At 44.3% G+C, this 10,725-nt stretch overlaps 1 long non-coding RNA gene across 1 annotated transcript; it reads left to right on the top strand.

Moving 5' to 3' along the window:
* Positions 1–6,976: 6,976 nt before the first annotated feature.
* LOC123161737 (uncharacterized) lies at positions 6,977–9,639 on the top strand. Its single transcript, XR_006480852.1, has 2 exons — positions 6,977–7,205; positions 7,289–9,639. It is a non-coding gene; the product is annotated as an uncharacterized lncRNA (long non-coding RNA).
* Positions 9,640–10,725: the final 1,086 nt, after the last annotated feature.

Below are 10,725 nucleotides of genomic sequence, written 5' to 3'. Positions count from 1 at the left end.
TGAGATGGAGTTGCTACGCGTTATATATTCCGCTGTGTTTCTGATTGTAATAAATGTCTTGAGACATTCCAGTATGTATGCCTTGTGGCAAGAGTTGTTAAACTTATACTTATTTTAATGTTCTGCAATGATACCATTTCACTGTGTTGTCAAGTTGATCCTGGATTGACAAATGTACACAGGAGGGTCTGGAAATAAATCCGGGTTCTCACAGCTATCACGCCTATTGGGGCGTGAAGAATTCACAAGGTTCCATGCTATACCACACTACGGATATATGAAATTCAAGATGCCAGGGCCTAATGGCGCGATCACAGTGATAAGAGATCCAGACAAAGCTCTTCAGTCCAAAAAAAATAGCATCGCTCGCCCTCGAAGAGTTGGCCGAGGCTCTCACAGCCGAGGACCTAACCACGCCCCACTCAACGGTCGATAGGGACGATGTAATCCTCAGCAAAAGGTCCAAATCCACATCCTTTAAACCAGCAAATGAAATCATCAAATTTCAGGTGCATCCAACGGATTCTAACAAGACAACATCCATTGGAGCTCAGCTGGACCCCTCAGTTGATGGAGCATTGCGCACCTTTTTGCGCAAAAACTGGGACATATTGCCATGCACACTTCAGATATGCCAGGAATCCCACGCAGACTAGTCGAACACAACCTGGGTATAATTAAAGGCTTTAAGCCAGTCAAACAGGCGCTACGCAGAATCTCCGAACCCAAGTGTCAAGCTATGGGTGAGGAACTGGCGAAATTACTCAAAGCCGGATTCATCCGAGAAATCAAACACCCCAAATGGTTGGCGAACCTGGTGATGGTGCCCAAGAAAGACAAATCCTGGCGGTTGTGTGTCGATTTTAAGGACCTAAACCAGGCTTGCCCCAAGGATCCCTTCCCTTTACCTCGCATAGATCAGATCATCGATGCCACCGCCGGACACGACTCACTGTGCTTCCTCGATGCCTACTCCGGATACCATCAAATCAAAATGAAGGAGCCCGACCAAGCTGCAACTGCCTTCATTACTCCCTACGAGCCATTCTGCTTCAACACAATGCCCTTCGGATTAAAAAACGTATGCGCCACATACTATGGAAAGATCCAGACATGTCTGGAAAACAAAATCGGCAAAACGGTCGAGGCATACGTGGATGACATGGTCATCGAGATCAAACACGTTAGCCAACTGGTGGATGACCTACGCCAAACATTTGACAACCTGCGGGCCTATGATATATGGCTCAATCCAGATGAACGCATCTTCGGAGTTCCTACAGGCAAGTTGCTTGGATTTATTGTATCCCATAGAGCAATAAAGGCCAATCCGGCTAAAATTCGAGCCCTATCCCAGCTAGCGGTCCCTACGAAGTTGAAGCACGTCCAAAAATTGGCAGGCTGCCTGGAGGCCTTGAGCCACTTTATTTCCTGCCTTGGTGAAAAGGCACTACCACTCTAGAGACTGCTTAAACAGACAAAAAACTTCAAGTGGATCGACGAAGCAACAACCGCATTGGAAGAAATTAAAACATTGTTGGCTGGCAATCCCATATTAGCCGCACCCGGCACAGGTGACCAATGTTGTTATGCATCTCATCCACAAATCAGGTGGTCAGTGCAGTCCTCGTCGTCGAACAAGAGGCAGAGGGTCACAAGCTTCCAGTGCAAAAGTCGGTCTACTACGTATCGGTGGTGCAAAACTAGTTATCCCCATTACCAAAAAATCTCCTATGCAGTCTTCATGTCATCTTGAAAGCTTCGCCACTACTTTCGAGAGTGTTCGCTCATGGTGGCATTCGAAGTACCACTGAATGACATAATTAATAACAGGGATGCCACGGGCCACATAGCCAAATGGGCTATCAAACTCCTCCCTTTCAAAATTACATACAAATCATGCCGATCTATTAAATCTCAGGTGTTGACTGATTTTATCGCTGAATGGACGGAAGCCGAGCTGCCCAGGGAATAAAGTACGTACTCACATTGGATGATGTACTTCCACGGCTCCAAGATGCTTGCCAGACTAGGGGCTTGAGTAATTCTCACATCCCCCACCAGCGACAATATCCGGTACATACTACAGATCATGTACAACGATTCCAATAATGCGGTCGAGTACGAGGCACTGCTACATGGACTTTGGATGGCAGTATCGATGGGTGTGCAAGAGCTCGAGGTACGGGGAGACTGCAATCTCGCCATCTCTCAACTCAATGGCGAATTCAACGCAAAAGACCCAAAATGACAGCATATCAAAATGTCGTCCTCAAAATATCCGCCCGGTTAGAGGGGTTGGAATTCCACCATGTCTCCAGAGACATCAATCAAGGTGTCAACGTCCTCGCCCGCATGGGTTCTAAGTGCGATCTTGTCCCTAAGAACACCTTTTTGGAATGGCTCTTCAAGCCATTTGTGGTGTGGTAGGATGGGGGCAAGGACACGGAGACCAATGGCCCGAAAAAGATCACCTCTCCTATCATAGAACCAAACGAAGAAATTATCAGAGGCTCGACACTCGAAGAAATGTCTTCAGCTCACGAAGTCATGACAGTCATAGCGCCATGGACCGAGCCTTTCCTCACTTATCTTCTCCGCCAAGAGCTCCCTAATGACCAGACCGAGGCAAGACGTATAATTCGGCGATCTAAAGCTTATAAGGTCCACGAGGGTGAACTATACAAGAAAAGTACCATCGGAGTCATCCAAAGATGCATATCCGAAGAGGAGGGGAGGCAGCTCTTAGCCGAGATACACCCCGGCACGGGTGGTCATCACACCGCAGCTGGGGCCCTGGTCAGCAAGGCCTTCCGAGACGGGTTCTTTTGGCCTACAGCTTGCTGATACGTCTCCAACGTATATATAGTTTTTGATTGTTCCATGCTGTTATATTATCATTCTTGGATGTTTTACAATTATTTTATAGTCATTTTATATCATTTTTTGGTACTAACCTATTGACATAGTGCCCAGTGCCAGTTGCGGTTTTCTGCATGTTCTTTACATCGCAGGAAATCAATATCAAACAGAGTCCAAACACAACGCACTCCTGGAGGATTTTTTTGGGCCAGAATGAAGCCAGTGGGCCAAGGAAGCACCTGAGGGGCTTCTCGAGGGGAGCAGCACCCACCAGGGCATGCCAGGAGGCCCAGGCGCGCCCAGGTGGGTGTTGCCCACCTCTGGTGCCCCCCGAACCGCCTCTTTGCTCTATAAATACCATAATATTCCAGAAACCCTACGGGAGGCGACGAAATATTGAACCAGCCGTCATAGAGTCCAGAACCACCAGATCCAATCTAGACACCGTCATGGAGGGGTTCACCACTTCCATTGGTGCCTCTCCTATGATGTGTGAGTAGTTCTTTGTAGACCTACGGGTCTGTAGTTAGTAGCTAGATGGCTTCCTCTCTCTCTCTCTCTCTCTCTCTCTCTCTCTCTCTCTCTCTCTCTCTCTCTCTCTCTCTCTCGATTACAATACAATGGTCTCTTGGAGATCCATATGATGTAAGTCTTTTGGCGGTGCGTTTGTTGGGATCCGATGAACTTTGAGTTTATGATCAGATCTATGTTTTTATCCATGAAAGTTATTTCAGTCTTGTTTGATCTCTTATATGCATGATTGCTTATAGCCTCGTATTTCTTCTCCGTTATTTGGGTTTTGTTTGGCCAACTTGATCTATTTATCTTGCAATGGGAAGAGGTGCTTTGTAGTGGGTTCGATCTTACGGTGCTTGATCCCAGTGACAGAAGGGGAACCGACACGAATGTATCGTTGCTACTAAGGATAACAAGACGAGATCTATATCTGTCGCAATAGATAAACGGATCTCGTCTACATCATGTCATCATTCTTATTGCATTACTCCGTTTTCTCATGAACTTAATACATTAGATGCATGCTGGATAGCGGTCTATGTGTGGAGTAATAGTAGTAGATGCAGGCAGGAGTCGGTCTACTAATCTTGGACGTGATGCCTAAATAATGATCATTGCCTGGATATCGTCATGATTTTTTGAATTTCTATCAATTGCCCAACAGTAATTGTTTTCCCACCATTTGCTATTTTTCTCGAGAGAAGCCACTAGTGAAACCTACGGGCCCCGGGTCTATTTTCATCATATTTGCCTTTGCGATCTATTTTCTCTTGAATTTATTTTCAGATCTATTAAACCAAAAATACCTTGCTGCAATTTATTTGTTCCGCGATCTATTTATCCTACCTGCCACTTTTACCTCACATTATTTTGCCTATCTTGAGGCGTCGTACCCGAAAGGGATTGACAACCCCTATAACACGTCGAGTTGCGAGTATTTGTTATTTGTGTGCAGGTGCTATTTACGTGGGGTGAGGAGGTTCTCCTACTGGTTCGATAACCTTGGTCTCGCCACTGAGGGAGATACCTACCGTCGCTATACTGCGTCATCCCTTCCTCTTTGGGGAAATACTGACGTAGTTCTAGCACACATCACTCGCGCAGAAACCCACACACTCGTTCAACATTGCGTTGGATGCCAGCTCTTCGCAAATCAAAGCCACATGCGCCCCATGTATCTTTGGACGGGCCAATGGACTAGTCCTGAGCGGCATTAAGCCCTGATTGGTCCATTCCTTGAAAGAATCAGATTACCACTGGGTGGAGGAGCTCGACTCGGTATTATGGGGCCAACGCACCACTCCTAATCTTTCCACGGGATACACACCATTTTTCATGGTGTACAGGGCAGAAGCAGTCCTCCCCGGTGACCTTATCCATGATGCACCTAGAGTGCGCATATACGAAGAAAAGGAGGTCGAGCTAGATCGGCAAGACGACCTGGACGCCCTCGAAGAGGAGCACGACATAGCTCGGGCCTGCTCTACCTTCTACCAACAGCAGGCCCGATGCTAGAGTAGGGAAGTTTGGGCGAAAGCATATAATATGGGTGTACTCATTTTGCGCCTCCCAGAGAAGTAGAAGAATAAGCTATCACCCAGATGGGAGGGCCCTTTCATAATTGATCAAGTGCTTGTAGGGGGGAGCATATCGTCTCTGCAACCCAACGGACAATCACCTCGAACTGAACCCGTGGAACGTAGCTCGGCTTCGACGCTTCTACGGCTAGATCGGTGTCGTCACCCTCACTATTCTTTTCTTCCTTTTATAGTTTTCCTTTCTTTTTAACTTTTGGTTAAGCATTCCCCTGTGTGTGTTCGGCTATACCGAGCTACATCAAGTTGTCCTTGGCATAGATCATCAAATGTACCACTCGGTCATACCTAGGGGCTTCTTTTTACGAAGTCGATAAATACATCTTCAATGCATCTATTCGTCCCTATCGGGTTTTGCACCCATCCAGTGTCGTGTTTAAGCCACTATATGCATCAATTTGACTTAAGATTTTGCCAAGCTGGGTTTTCCTTGCTCCTATACTTACCCCCTACATTCCCGATTGTCCAGCTAGGGGGTAAAGGGAGCACCTCTGTGATTGTTACGTCTGGATCACCCGGGTACGTACCTCAGACGGGTGAAGCCAAAAGCTAGCATTCTTAAGAATATAATTTGTCGGCCATGATGGAAGTGAAAATAATTGGTGATCATCACCAAAACCCGGGGTTATTTTCCTGAAGTAACCATTACCTGCATAATGCAGATATCCGGTTAAAACGTCTATGGTTAACATGACAACCCAAAGAAATGAACCCATGAAGGAAGTATTTTCTTCGGAAGATGTTTCTTACATTACAAAGTAATACCCCCTCCGTTCGGAATTACTTGTCACAAAAATGTATGTATCTACAACTAAAATACATCTAGATACATTCATTTCTTGGACGAGTAATTCCGAATGGAGGGAGTATAACATAACTTCCCGAGCGCATTTTTGTCTATTCACACCAAATGACCGAATTGCCTGGTTCTGTGAAATGATTTCCCAATGATCTCGGGTCACATAGTAAGAAACACTCCTCGACCAATGGCGGGGGAGGCAAAAGTCAATGTCCGGTTAAGACAGTGTTTAAAGCACACTTTGGAGAATATTTGATGTAAAGTACATAGATACATAGAATCAAACACCCTATTCTTGGTCGAGACTATCTATTATGGTATCCAGGGTGTAGTCTTCTTGGGAGATCTGAGTAGTAGTGTAACATCCCAAAATTTATAATTTTGGAATATTAATTATTTAAATAGGAGTAATTAAAAACTTGCTTGTGTTGCTTGTTGTGAGTTAATTTTGACTAGGATTTGAAACTTTTGGAGTTTAAATGAATAATAAACGAGAGGGAATAAAAGGACTTTCCCAATTATTCATTTGGTTGTTATTTTGGGTTTGTTGAATATTCAAACGAGAGGGAATAAAATGACTTTTCCCGGATATTCCTTTCGATCTTATTTTGAACTTTGAGGATATTCAAATTGTTTCACCTTGGATGTGAAGAGGATCACATGACTTCCTCAAAAAAAAAATTTGATGAACAATTGAATATTTTCTCATTTGGATTTTGAATATTAAAACAATTCTAACTCAAATTAAAACATACTATGAGAGAAGGTAATATGACTCCTTCAATATAAAAGAGTCGGAAATGCTTTAAATATTATTTGCATTTTTCTTCGGAGTTCAAAAATATTTCGTGGAACATTTTATAATGTCAAAGTAGAGTTTACCAAAATATTGTATGTATATTATATAAATATTTTGGACTGCAAAAATGTTCGCCAGGCCCTATATAACTAAATTGGTTTCTGTGGATGTTTTTCTCAGAAAATTATTTGGATCTTTTTAGAGCGAAAACCGTTTTTGTAATAAAAAAGACAGAGTAAAACCTAAGTCTATTATAATAGACTACCGCGGCCCAGCACTAACCACCGCTCGGGCGCGGCGCAGCGCAGCACACCCGCAGGCCGCAGCAAGCGCTAGCAGGCCGGCCCAACAGCACCCGCACCCCTCTTTTTTTTTTTCTTCTTCCGCTGTCGTTGGGACCCGCATCTCCTTCCTCCAGTCGAACTCGTATCCCCGCACTACCGCGACCGAACCAGGCAAGGGCGATTCACCCGATCCCTAACCCCCTCGATCGAATCTGTGGCGCCGAGAGAATCCCCTCGATCCCCTCGTCCGATTCCCGTAATTGCCGCTGGTGTTCGCCCTCGAAGTCAACCGCACGGATCTCGGAAAGCTCCGCCGCCTGAGCTCCCTGTTCCAGCCAAATCCGGCGACAGTAAGCCACCCCCTGACCCCCTTTGTTCGTTAGAGGATTCATCTTGATGCGCCTCCCCTCCCTGAACTTCTTCCCCTTCGCAGACCCTCTGGTTCGAGCTCCTCAGCCAACGATCTCGCCGGAGCCCCAACTTCACTACATCGCCAACAGAGGACGCCCCGTTTCGCCCTGCCTCAACCCGACGTTCCCGATGACCGCCAGGACCACCTCCACACCACCTCATCTTCGCCGGAGAGCCACCGGAGGCCTACGCCCGTAGCTGCCGCCGTTTTCCCCTGCTTCCGGTGAGCACACGCGCGCAAATCCACTTCGGCCAACCCTAGCGTGACACGTGGCCACATCTAAAGTAGCCGCGGCAGCAGCTCAATTCGCTGCCATGGCAGCAATTTTAGCATGTCAAAAACGCTGCCACGACAGAGTTTTTCAAATATTTCAAACCGAACTTCGTTCTGCTATATCTTGAAATCTGTATATCCAAACTCAATGAAACTTTTCCTATGTGTTCATATTGATCTTACCTATCCAATGGAATCAATAGTTTCAACTTCTAAACTCTTCAAATTGATCAATTCAAATTTGTTTTCAAATCATGTGTTGAACATATCTTGAAAATTGTATACCATATCCAGTTGATTCCTTTTTCCTATGAACATTTGTATCAAATACTCCCTCCGTCCGGAAATACTTGTCATCAAAATTGATGAAAATGAATGTATCTAGAACTAAAATACATCTAAATACATTCATTTCAATGACAAGTATTTCCGGACGGAGAATAATTCTTGTATACTCATTATTCAAATAATTCTTGAACTGTTTTGAATTCAAATTCAATTCTAACTTCGTTCCACTATAATTAGCATTGTAGTGTTCCCCTAGTCCATCAATTCTTTTACAAATGAATTCTTATGTCATATTCAATATGTCATACAACATTTATGTTGTTCTCCAATCACTTCTGAACCTATTCTGTTATATCTCCACTATACTCTTGTTTATGGCATAACTATTCTTCTATTTAACTCTTGTGAGTTGATCCTTCCACCTTTCACTGTATAGCACCACCGAGACCCATATTATAATATTAAGCCCAGCTATATTGATGTTGTTCAACCTTGCCATATTTGTTTTGCTGTTCTTTGGTTCGTATGTATGGCATGGTTGTTTATTTGGATTCTTTCTTGTGCGATAGCTTGCTCGGAGCGTGACCAGTAGAACTGTCAGGAATTATGAGTGCGACGATCTTCATCAAACTTACAGGCAGTTACACCTTGATCATCCTTTATCATTTTTTATGCATGTAGTTCTATATCACAAGACCACATTATGCATGTGTAGGAATATTATGGTAGTATGCTTTTGCTATTGAGATGCAGCTAGTATGGCCTTATTGTAGATCGTGGTAGTGTATTCTTGCTATGCTATGTAGACGGGGATTGGTTCATGTATACATTGAGTTTATGTGAGGATTATATATAATAATTTGTGTATTAACTTAAAATACAATTCACCTCTGGGCGGAAGTGGTATTGCTTGGTGTTGAGGGAAGGCATCATGGGGTCTTTCACCTTTTCTAAGGCCTTGCACCCATGAGAGTGCACCCTAAGTGGAATGCCGCCCAGGTTCAAAAAGATCAGACAGACTTGGTGACTAGTAGCTTCCATGTGCGGCCACTGGCTATATGGGCTTTGGGTTAGTTGATCAGTTGTTGGAACCCTTGCCTAGACAGTGTTGACAGATGTAGCATATGTAGGTGGGATGTGGTCGTCGGGTGGTTAAGGGAACCTCTTCTGAAAGACTTCGTCTCAATCTTTGGATTGGATCCAGTGGGTAAAGCGTACTAAACTCTAAAGAGTATTAAAACTAATTATGATTAGCCGTGTCCCCGGTTATGGACAAATTTTAGCCACTATGCCATTACAGTTGTTGGATGATCTCGACAGATGATACAGATAATAAAACTTGATGGGATACTTAATAATGGGCGGTTGGAATTAGATTGCCCATTCAACCATATGTATTTAATTGTAGCAAGAAATAATTAAAATTTGACTATTATATTATGTAGTTATCAGGGAAAAACTAGCTTTCTGCAAAACAACCACTACAATATCCTCTTGATATACCTTGCATATACATGTAGGTCTGTTATATAATTCCTGTGTGACTTGCCAATACATTCAAAGTATTGACCCTTCGTGGCTGCAATGTTTCATGTTGCAGATTTTATTCGACAGTAAGTGATACGATGTAGGGTTACGGTGTCTATACTCGACATTTGTCTATGGTGTTGATGGACTTCATGGATATTTTATTTTCTTTTCCGCTATATTTTGTTGTATGCTAGATTGAGCTATGCAGGTATGTAATATTTTAATTCTGAATCTATGATGTAATATTATGACATGTGGTTTTATCTTGATATTTCATCTTGTACCGTGTGTGCTAGCTATTGATCCAGTGACTAGCACAGTGAGCACAGAGACATCGAATCTTATCAGGTTCGGGTCGTTACAAGTAGGCATTACTTGGTCATACACCAAATGAAGTGACACTTCCTGCCCATCTAGCCCTACCGGCCCAACTCGAGCTAAATGCTCTGGGTTGATCTTGGTAAAGCGGGTCTTCACCATTGCCCATGCCTCCCGCGCGCCTTCTTGACAAGTTGATATCTTCCATGGCTCGAAGAGACGCTGAGATCCTTTAAATCGGTTAACCAGCTCGGCCATCCCATCCGGAGGCATCTCGTTCGGCCATAATGCCTTGACCAGAGTCTTCATAGCTTTCCAAGCTCGCTCATGCATGACAGATAATTCCTTTAGCAGGTTCCCTCCGAGCAAGCTGGCCTCTTCCTCGGGACGCCTAGTAAGGAGACCTAATAAAGACGTGGCATGGTTCTTACATTTGTATAACACATATAATCTACGTGTTCACAAGCTAGATTTCACAAACCGAACATGCCACCTTTCAATCTCTGATTCTCCTTGTGGGCTTGTGCCTGTTGAGTTTTTAAACTCTCAATTTCTTCGGCTTGTCACTGGTTTTCCGCTTTAAGATTGTTCTTATCATCATGACTTCGGGTCAGTACCTGGCGACGAGCTTCGTGTTGTGATTCTGCATACCTCTGAGATTCCCTAGCCGCGTCCAAATTCTTTTGAAGTTGACTTATGGACTCGGCTGCTACGGGGCAATCTTTCATTAAAAAAGGTGTCCTAAAAAGGTTTTTTTACCTCGGCATGTTAAGTCTTTTACTCACCATGTGTGATGCGGAGCATCCTACGGTCATCACCATGTCAAGAGTCCATTTGGCAAGTGACACGTGCGACCTCTACTTCTCATACATAAAGGTGAATCTTCTCCTTTACACGTGTTCACTTGACCCCTTCGAGGGTGGTATACTACTTGACACTTCTCCCGTGTGCATGCATAGGTATTGTCGGAGCTTCATGAATGTCGAGGAGGAGTGCAAGCGCCAAGGAACAACTACACCATCCGCGAGGGAAGCCTGGAAGCGACGACG

This window comes from Triticum aestivum, chromosome 7B, assembly GCF_018294505.1.
Source record: "Triticum aestivum cultivar Chinese Spring chromosome 7B, IWGSC CS RefSeq v2.1, whole genome shotgun sequence".
In the NCBI taxonomy this organism is placed as follows: Eukaryota; Viridiplantae; Streptophyta; class Magnoliopsida; order Poales; family Poaceae; genus Triticum; species Triticum aestivum.
This window is presented reverse-complemented; position numbering and strand designations above follow the sequence as displayed.